Source organism: Pogona vitticeps, chromosome 8 (assembly GCF_051106095.1).
Source record: "Pogona vitticeps strain Pit_001003342236 chromosome 8, PviZW2.1, whole genome shotgun sequence".
Lineage (NCBI taxonomy): Eukaryota > Metazoa > Chordata > Lepidosauria > Squamata > Agamidae > Pogona > Pogona vitticeps.
Window position 1 is genome coordinate 13861281 of NC_135790.1, and position 20936 is coordinate 13882216.

Consider the following 20936-nt stretch of genomic DNA (forward strand, 5'->3'; position numbering starts at 1 on the left):
ACCTAAGACTGTAACAACATTAGCGACAAGATCTCTTGAGAGAGATGAAGATTCAAGTGCCAGAGACTGGAAAAGAGAAAACTGGATGTAATAAAAATGCTCAGGAAGACAATTACAAGTGGAACAGAGTGTGTGTGTGGGGGGGAAATAGTTAAAAAGCAGAAACCCTGCCTGAATAGTCTCTGAGTTGTCTCAAGGTCGTGGCTGGACTTTTATCTCTGCTGAGAGATTATAAGCAATTGTTTTTTCTTTTGTTTTCTCCTTATTTTTTCTTTTCTTTTCTCTGTTTCAGACTATACTACTGGACTAATGAAACAATGATGATTTATAAAGAGTTTTTGAATTGAATCATACTAAAAATTCAGGACTTTACAGAGGAAAGAACCCAAAACAATATGTAAATACATATTTACTTCAGTATATTATGTGCAAAAAGCAGACAATAAGAGTGGGGAAGTTTTACCTGCTTAGAAGCTTTGCTTCTAGCCTCACAAATACCCCATGAGGTTCAGCTGTATTGCCTCATCACCATCTGTGGGTTGGGGGGGGGAAGGGGGGAAAAGGGATGGGAGAAGAAGGATAAGGAGAGGGAGGGAAGGCGAGAGGCAAGAAAGGAACGGGAAACTGAGGGAAGACTATGCATACAATCCTGCTTTAGATGGTTACACGATGAACACAACAGATGAGCATATACTGTAGATATGATATGTATCAAAATAGGTCAGAAGTATAATAGTGATGTAATTTGTAAGCTTAAAGAGTAGAATGACAGATAACCTCAATATAATTTCTTTCAACACAAATGGGTTAGGAACACCAGCGAAGAGGTATATAGTAATTAAAACAATACTTGGTTTGGCAGCCGATGTTATTTTGTGCAAGAGATGCACCAGAGAAAACAAAGGCAAGATATTATTAATCATTCATCTCTTGGAGACCAGTATACAGCAAAGGGAACAAACAAATCACGGGGAATAGCTATAATTTTTATGAGAGAGTCAAAATTTGTAGTAGCAGATCAATTAAGGCAGGGGTCCCCAACCCCTAGTCCGCGACCCAGCAGTGGTCTGTAGCTTAGGCAGGACTGGGCCACAGACACAGATCTCCTCCTCCCCCCACAACTGCATTCCACCACTCCGTGCATGCCATGCGCGTGCGTGCAAGTGGTCTCCCTGTGAGCACCACTGTGCGCATGTGCACAAGCACGCTCCACGCCCCTGTGGGCACCCCACACACATCCCAACCAGTCCATGGTTGGGGTCCACTAAGTTAAGGCATCCAGAGGGAAGACATGTATTAGTAAGAAGGAAAATAGAAAATAAGCTATTGACTATTGGCTTACCAAATGCGGGTCAACCAGTATTTATGGAAAAGTTATAAAGGAAAATAAAGCAGTTTGCATTGGGTGAAATTATACTGGGGGGAGAAAGAAATTGTATTATAAATATAAAGAGGGATACAACCTCAAAAAATATAAAACTATCAGGGGATGGAATTAAAATTAGGAAATTATTGAAAAAAATAAAATGTAATCAATGGATGGAGATATTTAAACCCTAAAGAATGTTATTATACTTTTCTTTCAAATACAGTGGTGCCTCGCATAGCGAGGTTAATCCGTTCCGGATTAACCTTCGCTATAGCGAAACATCGCTAAACGGAATAAAAAAAGCCATAGAAACGCATTGAACTTTGTTCAATGCGTTCCTATGGCTTGAAAACTCACCGTTAAGCGATGTTTCTCCATAGCGCCGCCATTTTCGTGCCCTCGGTAAGCGAGGGCAGGGCGTGAAAATGCGGCGCGGACCTTCCGGCGGCCATTTTGGAACCGCCGATCAGCTGTTCTCCCCCGCTTCGTTGTGCGAAAATCGCTAAGCGAATCGCTTAGCGATCATTGCACAGCGAAAAATCGCCATAGGGGCCATCGCTGAGCGAATACTCCAGCGACGGCCCAAAGTGCCTCGTTAAGCGATTTCATCGCTCAGCGAGGCACTCGTTAAGCGAGGCACCACTGTAAATATACAACCTACTCAAGGATAAATGTCCCGCTTGACAATTTTGTCCAGCCGTGTACGACTCTAGGCGGCAGTGCCCATCTCCGTTTCCAACCCATAGAGCTAACGTTTGTCCGCAGACAATCCTCCATGGTCACATGGCCAGCGTGACTGGACACGAAATACCGTTTACTTTCCCACCAAGGTGGTACCTATTTATCTACTCACATTTTTGCAGTTTGCATGCTTTCGAACAGCTAGGTTGGTGAGAGCTGGGACAAGCGACGGGGGCTCACTCCGTCGCGTGGATTCGATCTTACAACTGCAGGTCTTCTGACCTTGCAGCACAGAGGCTTCAGTGGTTTAACCCGCAGTGCCACCACATCCCTCAAGGATAGGTCACATAATTATATCAGAATCCTTAGCACCACTGTTAGATAAAATTGATTTTGCACTGATAACAACCTCAGACCATGCACCATTTAACATTTAATGGACTAATAACACAATACTTTAAAAATAAACCCGAGATTAGGTACTAGTATATGTGGAAATTGACAAATTATTGAAAAAATTAAAAAGGATATTAAGCTATTTTATGAACTAAATAACAAGGAAGGGGTGAAATCAATAGTTATATGGGATACTCTGCTTAAAAGATATTTAAGAGAAATTTATCATGGAGGGATCTCGATTAAAAAGAGAGAGAGATAGAAATTACAAATACAATTATTTATTTATTAGATTTTTTACCCCGCCCCCTAGAAAATGTCTACTCTTACAAGAAGCACATAAGAAATCAGGATCAAATAAAATATTGAGAGAAATGGCAAAAACTAGAGCAGAATTAGAAGCATTGGACATAAATAAAACTCAAATTGCAACGAACTATTTAAAGAGGAATTACTATGAATATGGAAATAAAAACTCCAAATTATTATCTAATGCCATAAAAAGGAAAGCCATTTAAAAATTGTTAAAATAAGAACTAAAGACAACAAATAGTAACATCACAACAGCAAATTCTAAAACTTTTAGGGAATATTATAGAGAGCTACATGAGACAGAAATGGGACCAGAAATGGATGTTCATGAATTTGTAAATTCTCTACCAAGTAATCCTATTAGTGAAGAACATAAAAACCAATTTAACTCACCAATAACACTTAAAGAGATAAAAATAACTATAGAAAAACTTAAGAAGGTATAAAGACTTTGCCCAATTTAGGGTTTTCTAAAAACTTTTAGGGACATGGTGGCACTGCGGGTTAAACTGCAGAAGCCTCTGTGCTGCAGGGTCAGAAGACCAGCAGTTATAAGTTCAAATCCACGTGACGGAGTGAGCTCCTGTCGTTTGTCCCAACTCCTGCCAACCTAGCAATTCAAAAGTATGTAAAACTGTGGGTAGATAAATTGGTGCAACCATGGTGGGAAGGTAACAGCGTTCTGTGTCTAGTCACACTGGCCACGTGACCATGGAAACTGTCTTTTGAGAAATGCTGGCTATATAGCTTGGAAATGGGAATGAACACCGCACCCTAGAGTCAGACATGACTGGACTAAATGTCAAGGGAACCTTTACTAACAACTTTTTATCTACTTCCTTAATATAGGTCTCTTGAATAGATATGATTTCTATTTTGGCTGTAAGAAGTTTATTTAAAAATTACCTTTTCTTCTGAGGTGAATTTATCCCTTTAACATTCACTGATAGTAATTTAATTTGTTTAGACATCTGCGTGGCTTTTACTACCAATTTTATCCTTGGTTTTCTCCTTGCCTCTAATTCTTCTCGGTGAAGGTGAAGTTCCTTGTCTTTTACGTCCTACTTCTGGTTCCTCTTCTGATTCCTCACTGGAAAACTGTAGGTCTTATGTCAGCTTCAGTTTGTTTCATTTATTTCAGAAAATTCCTAGCCTTCATTTTGCTATTCAGATTAAATCTTCTTTTCTCCCAGTTCAGAAAAACTCATTCAGGTGTCTGCCATGTGAAAGGAATTTTCCTGTCTATCAATATTTTACTAAGGAAGGAGTATTCTTGTCTTTTTTCCTGCATGCTCCAAGGCACCTGTTTCAAAATATTTATCTTACTCCCTCTGATTGTCAGGTCTTTTTCTCTGTTGACTTTCAATATTTTCTCTTTCACTGACCTTCTCAAAACTTTATATGGATTTCCTTCGGCAGCTTATTTCTTCTCGTGAAAGCATTCACCACTCTATAGATTATCTCTATTGATTATTGCAGCTCTTCCTAGGTTATCCCTGTTTGTGTGGCTAATTCTTCCAATATCAATTTTTCCAAGTCTTCTGATTGATCTTCTTGCACATTCTGTATTCTGAAAAAATATGAGGCTTTGTCAGTTTCTAAAGTTCCTGATCCTTATTGTTTTCTTTACTATTTTATATTTCTTATTCTGCTTTTGTTAATCTCTGTTCCACTTTCTCAACTGCCTGTGTGAAAATGTCTATCTTCTGATTGTTACTTTCAATTCCAGCTCTGAAATCTGTTCTAAATTCTTGCACCTGTTCTGAAAGTTGTTTAATAACAAGTTTGCATATCCTGTATAGCATTTTTGAAAGGATCTTGGGTAATGAGTTTAGTTAGGTTGGATGCTTGGTCACGTGATTCTTCCTTTTTCAATCTTGTGGCCATTTTATTTCTGTTTTACCAGTTTATGGGAGGGAAAAATATTTTTAATTATTATACTATCTCACATTCACTCTAGAGCAGTGGTCCCCAACCTTGGGCCTCCAGATGTTCTTGGACCACAACTCCCAGAAGCCTTTAACACCACCTCTGCTGGCCAGGATTTCTGGGAGTTGAAGTCCAAGAACATCTGGAGGCCCAAGGTTGGGGACCACTGCTCTAGAGCCTCGATTTGCCACACATTTTATATTTTTAGGTAAATACCCATACATAATATAATTCAGCTTAATAAGACTCCTCAATTTGCTTATGTAGATCTAAGGCAGGGGTCAGGGAACTTTTTTACCTTTTACCCCCCCCCCCCCAAATTTATATACGCCGACATTACCCCCCTTGTACATTATTTGAATTAAAAATATTATTGAATCTACACAGGCTGTGTACCAAAGTAGCAGGATGCACCAAATTTGATAAAGATGTGCACTATTTTTGCTGGAACATATTGCACTCCAGCCATGGTGTGATATAGGGAGTAGTAAGGTGTCCAACGTGCGTAACAAGTTGCCTTAAATTTTTGCTAGTTCGCAGAGAATTTAATCATCATCAGTGGCTGCCAGAGTGGTGCTAGCAATGACGTGCTTGGTAGAAACAGCCAACGCAGAATTGGGGAGGGGCTTTCCCTACCACTTTAATCATTCTATGTGTGGTGTGCAAAAAGGAACAAACCAGACTAAAAGTCATGTCACGCACCCTGGTGCTACAGGCCAATATCAAAGGACCGTTGTGCTTTTTTTATCATCATCAATGGAAAACTCAGCAGTGGCCAGAGGATTTGAAAAGATCAGTCTATATCCCAATCCCAAAGAAGGGAAGTGCCAAAGAATGCTCTAACTGCCATACAATTGCACTCATTTCACACGCTAGCAAGGTTATGCTCAAAATCCTACAAGGTAGGCTTCAGCAGTATGTGGACTGAGAACTCCCAGAAGTACAGTACAAGCCAGAGAGTTCCAGAAAAACATCTACTTCTGCTTCATTGACTACACAAAAGCACGGCAGAAAGTGAGGATGAATTAAATAACTTCTTAATGAGGGTGAAAGAGGAGAGTGCGAAAAATGGTCTGAAGCTCAACATCAAACAAACTAAGATCATGGCTACTGGTCCCATCACCTCCTGGGAAATAGAAGGGGAAGATATGGAGGCAGTGATAGATTTTACTTTCTTGGGCTTCATGATCACTGCAGATCGTGACAGCAGCCATGAAATTAAAAGACACCTGCTTCTTCGGAGCAAAGATATGATAAACCTAGACAGCGTCTTAAAAAGCCACCCTTCCCCCGCCTTAATTCAGTTCCTCTTTTGCTTGCCTGCCTGTTCATTTTCACAGTTTTGACCCAGGTTCTCTCTCTCTCTCTCTCTCTCTCTCTCTCTCTCTCTCTCTCACACACACACACACACACACACACACACACACACACACACATCCATCTATCCATCCACCCACCCTCCCTCCATTTCTTCCCTCCCTCCATTTTGTACATTTAAATAAGCTTGATCAAGTCCTCGATCTCTCGCGCCTTTCTTCCCTCCTTTCCCTTGCTTGCTCCTTGATCCTCTCACTCCTCCTGCTTGTTTGCAGTCATTTCTGGAGGAAGCAGTCATTCAGAAGCCCCAGATTGATTGATTGCCTGGGGCTAATCCACAGCTGCAACCAATCAAGGAGCTTATCTCCTGATCTCTAACGAAACAGAGATTTTATGAGTGCCCTGCTGCAATGAAAGAAGTAACAGGGAGATGTGGCTTACAATTTGAGTTTTGGCTGCAGAGGGTGGGGGTGGGTTGGAGGTAGGGGGGAGCAGTTTGCTCATTACCCCAGAATTTTCACTTTTACCCAATTTGGGGTACTTTGCCCCTGTTCCCCGACCTATGATCTAAGGCAGTGGTGTCGAACTGTGGCCCTCCAGGTGTTCTTGGACTTCAACTCCCAGAAGCCTTTACCACCACCTTTGCTGGCCAGGATTTCTGGGAGTTGAAGGCCAAGAACATCTGGAGGGCCACAGTTCGACACCACTGATCTAAGGTATAAATCTCAGTTACTATCTTGTCTTAACCTGACCACCAGAGGGCAGTAGCCTATTCAAAATTTAAGGAACTAGATTTGGTGGACAGAGTGCCTGAAGAACTTTGGATAGAGGCTTGTAACATTGTACACGAGGGAGCAACAAAAACCATCCCAAAGAAAAGGAAATGCAAGAAAGCAAACTGGGTGTCCAACGAGGCCTTACGAGTAGCAGAGAAGAGAAGGGAAACAAAATGCAAGGGAGATAGGGAAAGTTACAGAAAAGTGAATGCAGACTTCCAAAGAATAGCAAGGAGAGACAAGAGGGCCTTCTTAAATGAACAATGCAAAGAAATAGAGGAAAATAACAGAAAAGGAAAAAACCAGAAATCTGTTCAGGAAAATTGGAGATATTAGAGGAACATTTTGTGCAAAGATGGACATGATAAAGGACAAAAATGGGAAGGACCTAACAGAAGCAGAAGACATCAAGAAGAGGTGGCAAGAATACACAGAGAAATTATATCAGAAAGATTTGGATATCCCGGACAATCCAGACAATGTAGCTGTTGACCTTGAGCCAGACATCCTGGAGAGTGAAGTCAAGTGGGCCTTAGAAAGCCTGGCTAACAACAAGGCCAGTGGAGGTGATGACATTCCAGTTGAACTATTTAAAATCTTAAAAGATGATGCTGTTAAGGTGCTACATTCAATATGCCAGCAAGTTTGGAAAACTCAACAGTGGCCAGAGGATTGGAAAAGATCAGTCTACATCCCAATCCCAAAGAAAGGCAGTGCCAAAGAATGCTCCAACTACTGTACAATTCCACTCATTTCACACACTAGCAAGGATATGCTCAAAATCCTACAAGGTAGGCTTCAGCGGTATGTGGACCGAGAACTCCCAGAAGTACAAGCTGGATTTTGAAGGGGCAGAGGAACTAAGAGTCCAAATTGCTAACATGCGCTGGATTATGGAGAAAGCCAGAGAGTTCCAGAAAAATATCTACTTCTGCTTCATAGACTATGCAAAAGCCTTTGACTGTGTGGACCACATCAAGCTATGGCAAGTCCTTAAAGAAATGGGAGTGCCTGACCACCTTATCTATCTCCTGAGAAACCTATACGTGGGGCAGGAAGCAACAGTTAGAACTGGATATGGAACAAGTGATTGGTTCAAAATCAGGAAAGGAGTACGACAATGCTGTATATTGTCTCCCTGCTGATTTAACTTATATGCAGAATGCATCATGTGGAAGGCTGGACTGGAGGAATCCCAAGCTGGAATTAAGATTGCCGGAAGAAATATCAACAACCTCCCATATGCAGATGATACCACTCTGATGGCAGAAAGTGAGGAGGAATTAAAGAACCTTGTAATGAGGGTGAAAGAGGAGAGTGCAAAAAACGGCCTGAAACTCAACATGAAAAAAACTAAGATCATGGCCACTGGTCCCATTACCTCCTGGGAAATAGAAGGGGAGGATATGGAGGCAGTGACAGATTTTATTTTCTTGGGCTCCATGATTACTGCAGATGGAGACAGCAGCCCTGAAATTAAAAGACACCTGCTTCTTGGGAGGAAAGCGATGACAAACCTTGACAGCATCTTTAAAAGCAGAGACATCACCTTGCCAACAAAAGTCCAAATAGTCAAAGCTATGGTTTTTCCTGTAGTGATGTATGGAAGTGAGAGCTGGACCATAAAGAAAGCTGACCGCCGAAGTATTGATGCCTTTGAATTGTGATGCTGGAGGAGGCTCTTGAGAGTCCCCTGGACTGCAAGGAGAACAAACCTATCAATTCTAAAGGAAATCAACCCTGAGTGCTCACTGGAAGGACAGATCCTGAAGCTGAGGCTCCAGTACTTTGGCCATCTCATGAGAAGAGAAGACTCCTTGGAAAAGACCTTGATGTTAGGAAAGTGTGACAGCAAGAGGAGAAGGGGACGACAGAGGATGAGATGGCTGGACAGTGTCTGCGAAGCAACCAACATGAATTTGACACAACTCTGGGTGGCAATGGAAGATAGGAGGGCCTGGTGTGCTCTGGTCCATGGGGTCACGAAGAATCGGACATGACTAAACGACGAAAACGAACCCAAATCAGAAATCTGGCAACTCAACTGCATAAAGCCCCAGGCTCAAATAGACCATTAACAGAAATAGAGAAACATTGTATAGAGATAGGGAATAAAAGGAAAACAGGGTTAACTTCAGTAATTTATGAAAGTATTATAGATAAGCAACTTGGAGACAATATGGGATCCAAGATAGTTTGGGAGACAAAAGCTGAAATATTAGAAAACACATGGAAAAGAATATGGACCTCTCAACCTTACAAAACAGTTTCATCTCAAGCTAAAGAAACTGTTAAAATTAGTGCACAGATGGCACTTATACCTTGTAAAATTAATAGAATAAATAAAGGAATATCCAGTCCAGTCAAGTTCAAGTTTATTGTATTAGTTAAAAGCCGTCACCATTGTTTAAAATACAAATATGATCAAATGAAATCATGATAAAATAAAGGAATATCAGACATGTGTTGGAGAAAGTGCAGGAATAAAGGAACTTTGGAACATATGTGGTCAACATGCCCAAGAGTGGAACTTTTCTGGTCTGAGGTAATTAAGTGGTTGGAAAGTATAACAAAAGAAAAAATAATCTCAAATGAAACGTTGCTACTTTTTTCATTATTTATGGGAGGGTACGAAAACGTTGTAAATAAAGCACTAATTGTGATTACGGTATATTAGGAGGAGCCCATAATGAAATTGCCCAACACTGAAAGGATGCTCAGTACTTGTCCATGCAAAGATTTCAAAATAGAATATGGAGATTGGCTCTGATGGAAAAACTGACCTAACACATTAAATTCTATAGAGGTGAAATAAAACAAGATAAATTTATGGAAGTATGGAATCCCTTGTTGGCCTCTGATGCAGGAGATCAATTGGAAAATGGGCTGAAATGCTGGTTAGTTTTGAATAACTGTAGGGTTAGAAGTAGATATATAAACCTTTAAATATTATTAGTATACCGTAGTTAAGAAAATTATTGGAAGTATAACTGTATTTATAGGTAATTATTACTTTTTTCTTTTTTGTTATGTGACCAGATGATTGTAACTTATAATAATAATAATAATAATAATAATAATAATAATAATAATAATAATAATAATAATAATAATAATAATAATAATAATAATAATAATAAACAAAAACAAAAACAACAATAATAACAGTACTACTACTACTACTACTACTAGTAGTAGTAGTAGTAGTAGTAGTAGTTGTTGTTGTTGTTGTTGTTATTATTATTATTATTATTATTATGAAGAAGAAGAAGAAGAAGAAGAAGAAGAAGAAGATGCATTAAATAACATCGAGTGCCTGCCTGTCTTGGAAGAGCTGGACAGCGAACCAACTTTAGCAGAAATAAAAGTGGCCTTGGATTCCCTCGCCTCCGGCAAGGCACCTGGAAGGAACAGCATCCCTGTTGAAGTGCTGAAATGCTGTAAGGAGATCATCAACACTGAACTGTATGAAGTCTTCTGTCTCTGCTGGAGGGAAGGTGGAGTACCACAGGACATGAAGGATGCAAACATTGTCACATTGTACAAGAACAAAGGAGACAGGGGTGACTGCAATAACTACCATGGCATCTCTCTTCTTAGCGTTGTAGGGAAGCTCCTTGCCCGTGTTGTGCTGAAGAGGCTCCAGGTGCTTGCAGACAGAGTCTATCCAGAATCACAGTGTGGATTTCGAGCTAATAGATCCACCACTGACATGGTATTCTCCCTCCGACAGTTGCAGGAGAAATGCAGGGAACAACAGCCACTCTTAGTGGCCTTCATAGACCTTACAAAAGCATTTGACTTGGTTAGCAGGGATGGCCTTTTCAAAATACTTCCCAAGATTGGATGTCCACCTCGTCTCCTTAATATCATCAGGTCCTTCCACGATGGAATGAAAGGCACTGTAGTGTTTGACAGCTCAACATCTGATCCCTTTGACATCCGGAGCGGAGTGAAACAGGGCTGTGTCCTCGCACCAACCCTTTTCGGGATCTTTTTTGCTGTCATGCTGAAGCATTCCTTTGGAACTGCAACAGAAGGTGTCTATCTCCGGACTAGATCAGATGGAAAGCTCTTTAATCTCTCTAGATTGAAAGCAAAGACCAAAGTCCAATTGAAATGCATGCGGGACTTCCTATTCACAGATGATGCAGCCATTGTTGCCCACTCTGCTGAAGACCTCCAACAACTCATGAATCGTTTCAGCAAGGCCTGCCAAGACTTTGGACTAACAATCAGCCTGAAGAAAACACAAGTCATGGGCCAGGGTGTGGACTCACCTCCCTCTATTACCATCTCCACACAAGAATTGGAGGTTGTTCATGACTTTGTGTACCTTGGCTCAACCATCTTTGACACCCTCTCTCTAGATGTCGAGCTGGATAAACGCATTGGCAAAGCAGCTACCATGTTCTCTAGACTCACAAAGAGAGTATGGCTCAATAAGAAGCTGACAACACATACCAAGATCCAGGTCTATAGAGCCTGTGTCCTGAGCACACTCCTGTACTGCAGTGAGTCCTGGACACTTTGTGCCCAGCAGGAGAGGAAGCTGAACACCTTCCATATGCGTTGCCTCCGACGGATTTTTGGTATCACCTGGCAGGACAGAGTTCCAAATAGAGTAGTCCTAGAACGAGCTGGAATTTTCAGCATGCATACATTACTGAAACAGCGACGTCTACGCTGGCTTGGGCACGTCGTGAGAATGGCCGATGGTCGGATTCCAAAGGATCTCCTGTATGGAGAATTAGTGCAGGGAAATCGCCCCAGAGGGAGACCACAGCTGCGATACAAGGATATCTGCAAGCGGGATCTGAAGGCCTTAGGAATAGACCTCAACAGATGGGAAACTCTGACATCTGAGCGTTCAGCCTGGAGGCAGGCGTTACATCACGGCCTCTCCCAATTTGAAGAGCCCCTTGTCCAGCAGGCTAAGGCAAAGAGGAAGTCCTCAATACAGAGCACGTTACTATAGTCTTTCGAGACTGAAGGATGCCTACTACTACTACTACTACTACTACTACTACTACTACTACTACTACTACTACTACTACTACTACTACTACTACTACTACTTATTATTATTATTATTATTATTATTATTATTATTATTATTATTATTATTATTATTATTATTATTATTATTATTATTATTAAAAAGCTGAGGGACACTAGCTTATGGCAGAAGCTGCCAGATGGCAGAGATGAAGTGCTCTGTTGGCCCAAAGTAAGCAATCATGGAGGTCGTCAGTTGTCCTACTAGAATGGTATAAGCCAGGCAGAGGTGTGAATGAGATCAGTAACATTACTTTTTGGATTACAGCTCCCAGAATATCACATCTTTGTTTGTGAGGGCATTATGAGAATTGAATTTTAAAAAAGAGCACTTCCCCATTTCTGGGGGAAGGGTACATATGGAATCCTAAGCCTCAGTGCCTTAACAATTGCCTGTCCTCGTTGAGCTTGATGGGAGGAGTCAGGCCGACCAAGCTGGAGGGCTAGGTGTCCCCCCCCCCCCCCCCGTTGCAGAAACCATTCTGTTCAGAGTCAGAGGCCTCTGTGGAGGACAAATCCTCCTTGACTGATGCCCTTTTCTGGTCACCTACGGGAGGAGGAGCTATTGCTCTGTGATTGGAGCAGGTACTTTCAATGCACTGCCCCCCCTCCACACCGGCTCATTTGCTGGCATGTCTTGTTCAAACGGATCAGTGATGAAAAAGCCTTTGAGAGCTGCCTGCTCTTGGAGGTGATGATACTGAGCTGAGTCCAACTTGTTATGATTCTGAGAATAGCTTGAAAGCACTAGATTTATTAAATAATTAAAAGTATCCAAACTGAGTCTTCCAGTACTTTACATGGAGCTAGTTTGTACATCAGGAAATGCAAGGAAGAGAACTTCAGTGATGAATATAACTGACAACCTAAGACACAGGACCTGTGAGGAGTACCAGTAGGGTTCCGGAGTTTACCCCTCCGTCTTACACTCACTGGATAATTCCTTCACTCCCAACATCTTGTTCCAGTACTAGTAACTTTCCAAGCACTTGCTCTGAAAGCTGAAATTTTCCAGGCTGAGAACCTTTGTTTTTATTTCTCTAAAGTAGATGGGTAAAAGTTCTTATTGTTCAAGGGGGAGAGGGAAGAAAGAGAAGAATGCAGTTTGACAACCAAGTGAAAACAGCTAGAAGGAAAAGACAAAACCTCAGAACAAGCTGTTTTAAAAAAGCATAGGGCCTACATGTACATTGGAAGAACAGAAATTAATCTGACTTTTTACAAAACTGAAATGCATCTGCAGGGGCTGCTGCACTGCTCAGAACAGAGGCTGGAGAGGTACAGTGGTTATCTCACAACATTTACAGGGCCAACAGGCTATTTTGGAAAATGGATATATCACTGTCTCTGCTGCTATAAACAAAACCATTCGCCCTCTATGTTTGAAATTTAATTGTTTTTTCCTTCTTATACTAAGGAAACCCAGTCAACAATCTCCAGCTTAATGCATAATTTGCCTCTGAAAATATTCAGCTCTCCTCTCCACTGGCTGCTGTTGCATCAGGTTGGTGTTTCAGTTTTGAAAATTCAGAGTAAATGAAAATTCAGAGTAATGTATAAAATTGATAGGGAATGAGTGGCCTTCCCCATGTCATTGGATTGCAAAGAGTCAGTTTGGTGAAATGGGTAGTACAGTCTTGGTAGATTAGGATTTGGGACACCGAGATTCAGATTCCCCACTCAGCACTGAAACTGGCTGAGTTAGGCCAGTGATACTCCCTAGGACTGGCCTACTTCACATGGTTGTTGTAAGTATACACAAACAGTGTTTATGTTCTGGCCATCTACAGTAATCCTCTACCCACTCTCTCTTCTAGGTACCTCTCTTATCATAAAATGTTTCAAGGATGTACATTTGATTATACAAAGCACTTTGTAATCATTGTTTTTTATTTTTTACTCAAATGTGTTCTCAAGCTTTGTGAAAATAAAGGCTGCTCTTTACTTCTCTCTGTTTGCCCCACAAGAGACCTCACTGTTTCCACTGGGTTCTGATAGAATTAAATTTCATATTTCCAATGCATTTGGCCACACACACACACACTTCTATAGTGGGGGCATAGCCATTTCATTTTAGTGTCTGTCTTCAGGCAATCTAAGCAGTTAAATATTCAACTGCACAATTTCTCCTATATACCAATTAGTATCTTACAAATTCCCCTTCATGGATTGCTGTCTTGTTGTGGCGAAGGAGCTTGAGTAACAGTGAAGCTATGGGCTGTGCCGTGCAGGGACACCCAAGACGGACAGGTCATAGTGGAGAGTTCTGACTAAATGCGATCCACCTGGAGCAGGAACTGGCAAACCACTCCAGTATCTTTGCCAAGAAAACTCCATGGACAGAAACAAAAGGCTAAAAGATATGACCCTGGAAGATGAGCCCCTCAAGTTGGAAGGGATCCAACATGCTACTGAGGACTAGGACAAGGAGCTCCAGAGCTAATGAAGTGGTTGGGCCAAAGATGAAAGGATGCTCAGCTGCGGACATGCCTGGAAGTGAAAGGAAAGTCCGATGCTGCTAAGAAAAATACTGCATAGGAACCTGGAATGTAAGATCTATGAACCTTGGTAACCTGGATGTGGTCAAATAAGAGATGTCAAGAATAAACATTGACATCCTGGGTGTCAGTGAACTCAAATGGATGGGAATGGGTGGATTCACTTCAGACTATTATCATATCTATTATTGTGGGCAAGAATCCTGTAGAAGAAATGGAGTAGCCCTCATAGTCAACAAAAGAGTGGGAAAAGCTGTACTGGGATACAATCTCAAAAATGATAGAATGATTTCAATACAGACACACCTTCTAACATGATAGTACTGTAATCCTAGTTTATGCACCAACCACCAATGCTAAAGAGGCTGAAATTGACCAATTCTATGAAGAATTGCAACACCTTCTAGAACTGACACCAAAGAAAGATGTAGAAGATGTAGAAGAAGATGTAGAAGGGGACTGGAATGCTAAAGTAGGGAGTCAAGAGATAAAAGGAACAACAGGTAAGTTTGGCCTTGGAGTTCATAACAAAGCAGGGCAAAGTCTATTAGAGTTTTGTCAAGAGAATAAGCTGGTCATCACATTCTTTTCCAACAACACAATACGCGATGCTACAAATGGACATCACCAGATGGGCAATACCGAAATCAGATTGATTATGTTCCCTGCAGCCAAAGATGGAGAAGCACTATACAGGCAGCAAAAACAAGACCTGGAGCTGATTGTGGCTCTGATCATCAGCTTCTTATAGCAAAATTCAAGCTTAAACTGAGGAAAGCAGGAAAAACCACTGGGCTAGTTAGGTACAATCTAAAACAAATCCCTTATGAATACACAGATTTAAGGAACTAGATTTGGTGAATAGAGTGCCTGAAGAACAATGGATGGAGGTTTGTAACATTGTCCTGGAAGCAGCAATAAAAACCATCCCAAAGAAAAGGAAATGCAAGAAAGCAAACTGGGTGTCCAACGAGGCCTTACAAGTAGCAGAGAAGAGAAGGGAAACAAAATGCAAGGGAGATAGGAAAGTTACAGAAAATGCAATGCAAACTTCCAAAGAATAGCAAGGAGAGCCAGAGGGCCTTCTTAAATGAACAGTGCAAAGAAATAGAGGGAAATAATAGAAAGGGAAAAACCAGAGATCTGTTCAAGAAAATTGGAGATATTAAAGGATCAATGGTTGTTTTGGGTTTTTCGGGCTCTTTGGCCGTGTTTTGAAGGTTGTTCTTCCTAACATTTCGCCACTCTCTGTGGCCGGCATCTTCAGAGGACAGCACTCTGTGCTCTGGTGAGTGGCGAAACGTTAGGAAGAACAACCTTCAGAACATGGCCAAAGAGCCTGAAAAACCCACAACAACCATTAGATCCCGGCTGTGAAAGCCTTCGTGAATACATTAAAGGGACATTTTGTGCAAAGATGGACATGATAAAGGACAAAAATGGTAAGGACCTAACAGAAGCAGACGACTTCAAGAAGAGGGATTGAAAAGAAATTTAAATAAGCTCCAAGAGTTTAGCCACTTAGAGCAACTAAAAATAAATTACACAAAATCTAAAGTGATGATTTTTGGAAAGCATCCCCCCAAGTTCAACTGGACTATAGGCGAAAACAAAATAGAACAAGTCCAGACCTTCAAATACCTGGGAGTGCATCTCGATGAGAAAAACTGAGGGAAATCCCAGATACAGAGCATGAAAATATCAGCTCAGAAATCTAGCTATGCTCTGGTCAAATTCTTTCATTCTAAAGGTGGCAAACTAGCAACCCCAGCTTTAAAAGTATTTTCAGGGAGAGTCATCTCCCAAATGCTTTATGGAATTGAGATCTGGGGTATGAATCAGAACAACCTACATCATCATGAAGTAGGACAGAATAAATTTCTGAGACACATCCTCGTGGCACCCCAGGGGATCCCAGCAGCTTACCTTAGAACAGAGACAGGTATGGTATCCATCAAAGCCAGGGCAACTTTAGCTATACTCTCTTATTACAAGAGAGTGATGGATATGCCCGACCACCGCCTACCCAAACGCTGTATGATAGAGCAATGGAAGAGTGGCGGCTGGGCAACTTCAGCTCAAAACCTACTAAAATCTAATCCCTCTCTACAGACATTTTCATTTTTTCTGAGGTTAAAAGAATGTTGAGAGATTGGCTCTATAAATCGGATAACGACCAGGACCTGGCTTTAATCCACTCTTTAGGTTTCTCCCACTGGTACCGTCTGTTGAAAACAAACCAGTCAAGGGTGCAATACCTAGATGCACTTACTTTTGCCCCCTTGAGAACCACTTTCATAGAACTCCACTTTCAAACCATGCCAACCGCTGTCTTAGATGGCAGGTACATGAATGTCCCTAAACATCTAAGGATGTGCATCCGCGGATGTGCATCTACTTCTGCTTCATTGACTACTCAAAAGCCTTTCAATGACATCATCTTGCCGACAAATGTCTGCATAGTCAAAGCTATGGTTTTTTTCCAGTAGCAATCTATAGAAGTGAGAGCTGGACCATAAAGAAGGCTGACCACCATAGAATTGATGCTTTTGAATTGTGGTGCTGGAGGATGCTTTTGAGAGTCCCCTGGACTGCAAAGAGAACAAACCTATCCATCCTGAAAGGAATTAACCCTAAGAGGTCACTGGAAGGACAGATCCTGAAGCTGAGGCTGCAATACTTTGGCCATCTCATGAGAAGACTCCCTGGAAAAGACCCTGATGTTGGGAAAGTGTGAAGGCAAGAGGAGAAGGGGACGACAGACGACGCGATGGTTGGACAGTGTCATCGAAGCGACCAACATGAATTTGACCCAACTCCAGGAGGCAGTGAAAGACAGGAGGGCCTGATGTGCTCTCGTCCATGGTGTCACAAAGAGTTTGACACAAGTTAACAACTAAATAGTTCTGCTTATATTCCCTTTATACCCTCAAATGCTGTGAATATTGTATTCCACCCCCAGAGTATAGTTGTTCCAACGTCTTGATAGTTTTTAATTGGCCTTTTTCTGCACCTTTTTCTGCCCAGCAGTGTAGTGGTAAATTTAAAAGTGTAGGTAATTTTCATGAGAGTCCCTATGGACAGCACCCCACCCCAACAGAGTAGAAAAATGCACAGTGCTGAATCAGTCTGCATAAAGAAATAAAGAGCAAGGGTTTTTTGTAAAACAAATGGCTCTTTTAAAGGTAAAGGTTCCCCTTGACAATTTGTCCAGTCGTGTCCGACTCTAAGGGGCGGTGCTCATCTCCGTTTCCAACCCATAGAGCTAGTGTTTTGTCTCAAGACAATCTTCCATGGTCTAGTGCAACTAGACACGGAACGCCATTACCTTCCCACCATGGTGGTACCTATTTATCTACTCGCATTTTGCATGCTTTTGAACCGCTAGGTTGGCGGGAGCTGGGACAAGCGAGGGGGGCTCCCTCCGTCGCCTGGATTTGATCTTACAACTGCAGGTCTTCTGACTTTGCAGCAGAGGCTTCTGCAGTTTAAACTGCAGCGCCCCACGTCCCTTAAACCACTCTGCAATACTTTTTGAAAAAGTATAGCTACATCGAGAAAAAGGATAGCTTGCTTTGATACACTGATCCTTGAAAAATCAGTTTCTCAGTTAGTGTGTTGAGTGTTGCTATACTCAGAGGGAACAGGGAAGCTTGAAGGAGGCAGATGCTGTCATCATCCTTACTCCACAGAAAGCCCCTGAGATTGTTGGCTCCACTACATGTTTGCCTTTTGATCAGAAGTATACATGGCATTCCAAGCACAGCTGGTTAAAGTTTTGTATAAGCTGTCATTGGACTAGAAGTTCTAGTTTTTAATTTCTTTCCTAATCATTTCCCATTATGGACTCTGTTCTTTTCAGGCAGCTGCACATTGGTTGTTCAGCACAATTTCCTGCCTTCATTATTCTCTTCCTATTCTCTGATAGCAGGAAGTGTTCTCTTTACAGCCGCTGGCAACTGTGTTGGAGTATAATGGAAAAGGTAAGTCTCCTAGAAATGTCTATGACCAAATTCTACTGCTCATTTGCATGCTTGAACATGATTGGATTTTCAAAAGAAAAGAAAAGAAAAGAAAGGGGGGGCGTGGTACATACAGAATTCAGCAGCTAAGTGGCAATTTCTCTCCAACAAGTAGGTCTTGTGGCAGGAGTAGAAACCACGTGACGCCGGAGATATTATTGAATTACAGGTCCCATAGTCTCCTACTGGTGGCTGTGTTGGCCAGTGTTAATGCGAGTGACAGTCTAGCTAAATCTGAGTTGCCATGTACTGTATTGTTATGCCCTGTGCAAAATACCTGCTAATGCTTAGATACAGTTGCCTCAATGTCACAATTGTTCATTTTGACCTCAGGCCATCACCACAGCTTGTATTTCTTCCCCTCACTTATTCTTCTTTTTCTCACTTTCCAGGGGGGAATAACTAGATACAGTAGTTAATTTGCTGAGGACTAGCCTTGTATTAGAGGTAAGTCACTCAGTCACCATTTCCTTCTTTATAAAAATCAGAATGCTGAAGATATAATATTTTATTTTTGAGCAAAGGAGAGAGTGGATCTGTTTTCCTGCATTAAATGAGAGCAATTCTTGAAATTGTTAAATACTAGGGTTAAGAGGCAAAATACATTCAAGGATGATACTGTTAGCATGCTGATCATTACATAGTGAAAGAGTTGCAATACACAGAACACAACTTTGTCAGACACAGTGGACACATCTGTCATTTTCAACCCATTTTCATATTGTGGAGACTTGATTTCAAATCCCCATTCAGCCATGAAACTCCCCATATGATTTGGGCTGTGTAGACTCTGACCTATCTTCTAGAAAATTTTGTGAGGATAAAATGGCAGGAATTGGGTTGGAGATGTGCTGTGTATGTTTAAACCAAAGGAAAGAGAATATACTTGGTGTAGTTTTGTGGATCTATTATTATTATTGTTATTGTTATTGTTGTTGTTGTTGTTGTTGTTGTTGTTATTATTGTTATTGTTATTATTATCATTGTTATTATTATCATTGTTATTGTTATTGTTGTTATTATTGTTATTATTATTATTGTTGTTGTTGTTGTTGTTGTTGTTGTTATTATTATTATTATTATTATTATTATTATTATTATTATTATTATTATTATTATTATTATGCTGTTGCTGTTGCTGTTGCTGTTGCTGTTGCTGTTAATTAGTTTTATTTATATGCCACATTTCTCTCAACAAGAAACCCAAAGTGGCTCACAACATTAAAATTCACACAATTAAAAACACAGTAAGTTAAATATTAATAGACAAATTAAACAATATATGATTTAAAATTAAATTAAAACATTAAAACATTAAAACTTGGGAAAGATTAAAATTATCTGCTGAAATGGGATTCAGAGATTCAGTTGTAATTGTTAAAAGCCTGTGTGAAGAGATGGGTCTTTAGCTTTTTTTCCATGTTAGTATAGGGGTGGGAGTAAGAGATAATGTATTATGTAAGGGTCAGAGATGTTGTTTCTTCCAAATAAGAATAATCTGTCAGCATGATATCATGCTCTTTTTGTCACCTTGATACAACAGAACTTTTCAGTATATGGAACAGCGCCACCTTGTGACCGACTCCAGAGCTCACTTTAGGTTTGTTTTGAATGCATGTTTTTGTTGCATGCTTTGACTTTCCTCGTACCACTGTAAGGAGCCCTTTACCATGAGTTCTTTTCCTCTCATCACTGCTTTGCACACTGACTCAATGGCTCTGCAGACGATGCTGTGTGGTAGTCCTTTCTTTATCACACTGGCTGTAAGACAGAATTCAGGATAGTCACTTGACATCACCAACATGGAGGACAAAAGTGTATACTGACTTGTAGAAATACACTAAGGCGGAACAGAAGCAAGGCAGAAATGCATTTTATAATTTAAACTTAACCAATAAGCATCTCACTCTCCTGGGAAAGATTGTGTGCCTGCTGAGTTTGTCCGAAGCTACTGCTGCTGATCGTCCTCCATGCAGTTCTTTACCTTTCAAGCAGACTTCAAATAGAGACTATAGTATTTTCAAAAGGATTGTCCTCTAGCAGCTATTCACATGGGGGAATATTCTCCCCAAAGGAGGCTTTATAGTCACCCTATTAGGATTGGCATTTGTCCACTAAGAGCCGTAGAATAATAGAGTTGGGAGGGGCCTAAAAGGCAATTGAGTCCAACCTCCTGCTCAAGGCAGGAATCCAAATCAAAGCAGATCTGACAGATCGTTGTCCTATTTTTTCTTCAATGCCTCTAGCACTGGAGTGCTCTCTACCTCCCAAGGTAATTGGTTCTACTGTCATATTATTTTAGCAGTTAAGATGATTTTCCTGATAGTTGACTTAAAGCTGGCTTCATGAGCCTGAGCCCATTGTTATATGTCCTGCAGTCTAGGATGGCTGAGAAGAGATCTTGCTCCTCCTCTGTACGACTTTCAAGTATTTGAAAAGTGCTATCCTATCACCCCTCAGTCTTCTTTTCTCAAGGCTAAATATGCCCAGTTGTTTCAGTCTTTCCTCATAGGGCTTGGTTTCCAGTCCCCTGATCATTATTATCGCCGTTCTCTAAACTTGCTCCAATTTGCTGGGA

At 41.0% G+C, this 20936-nt stretch overlaps 2 long non-coding RNA genes across 2 annotated transcripts; both read left to right on the top strand.

The window, feature by feature from the left end:
* Window positions 1-290: 290 nt before the first annotated feature.
* LOC140701887 (uncharacterized) lies at window positions 291-13430 on the top strand. The gene is made up of 2 exons (XR_012080880.2): window positions 291-397; window positions 13256-13430. It is a non-coding gene; the product is annotated as an uncharacterized LOC140701887 (long non-coding RNA).
* Window positions 13431-16788: 3358 nt separating this feature from the next.
* Window positions 16789-20628, top strand: LOC140701888 (uncharacterized). The gene is made up of 3 exons (XR_012080881.2): window positions 16789-18319; window positions 18751-18805; window positions 19902-20628. It is a non-coding gene; the product is annotated as an uncharacterized LOC140701888 (long non-coding RNA).
* The last annotated feature ends 308 nt before the right edge of the window (window positions 20629-20936 follow it).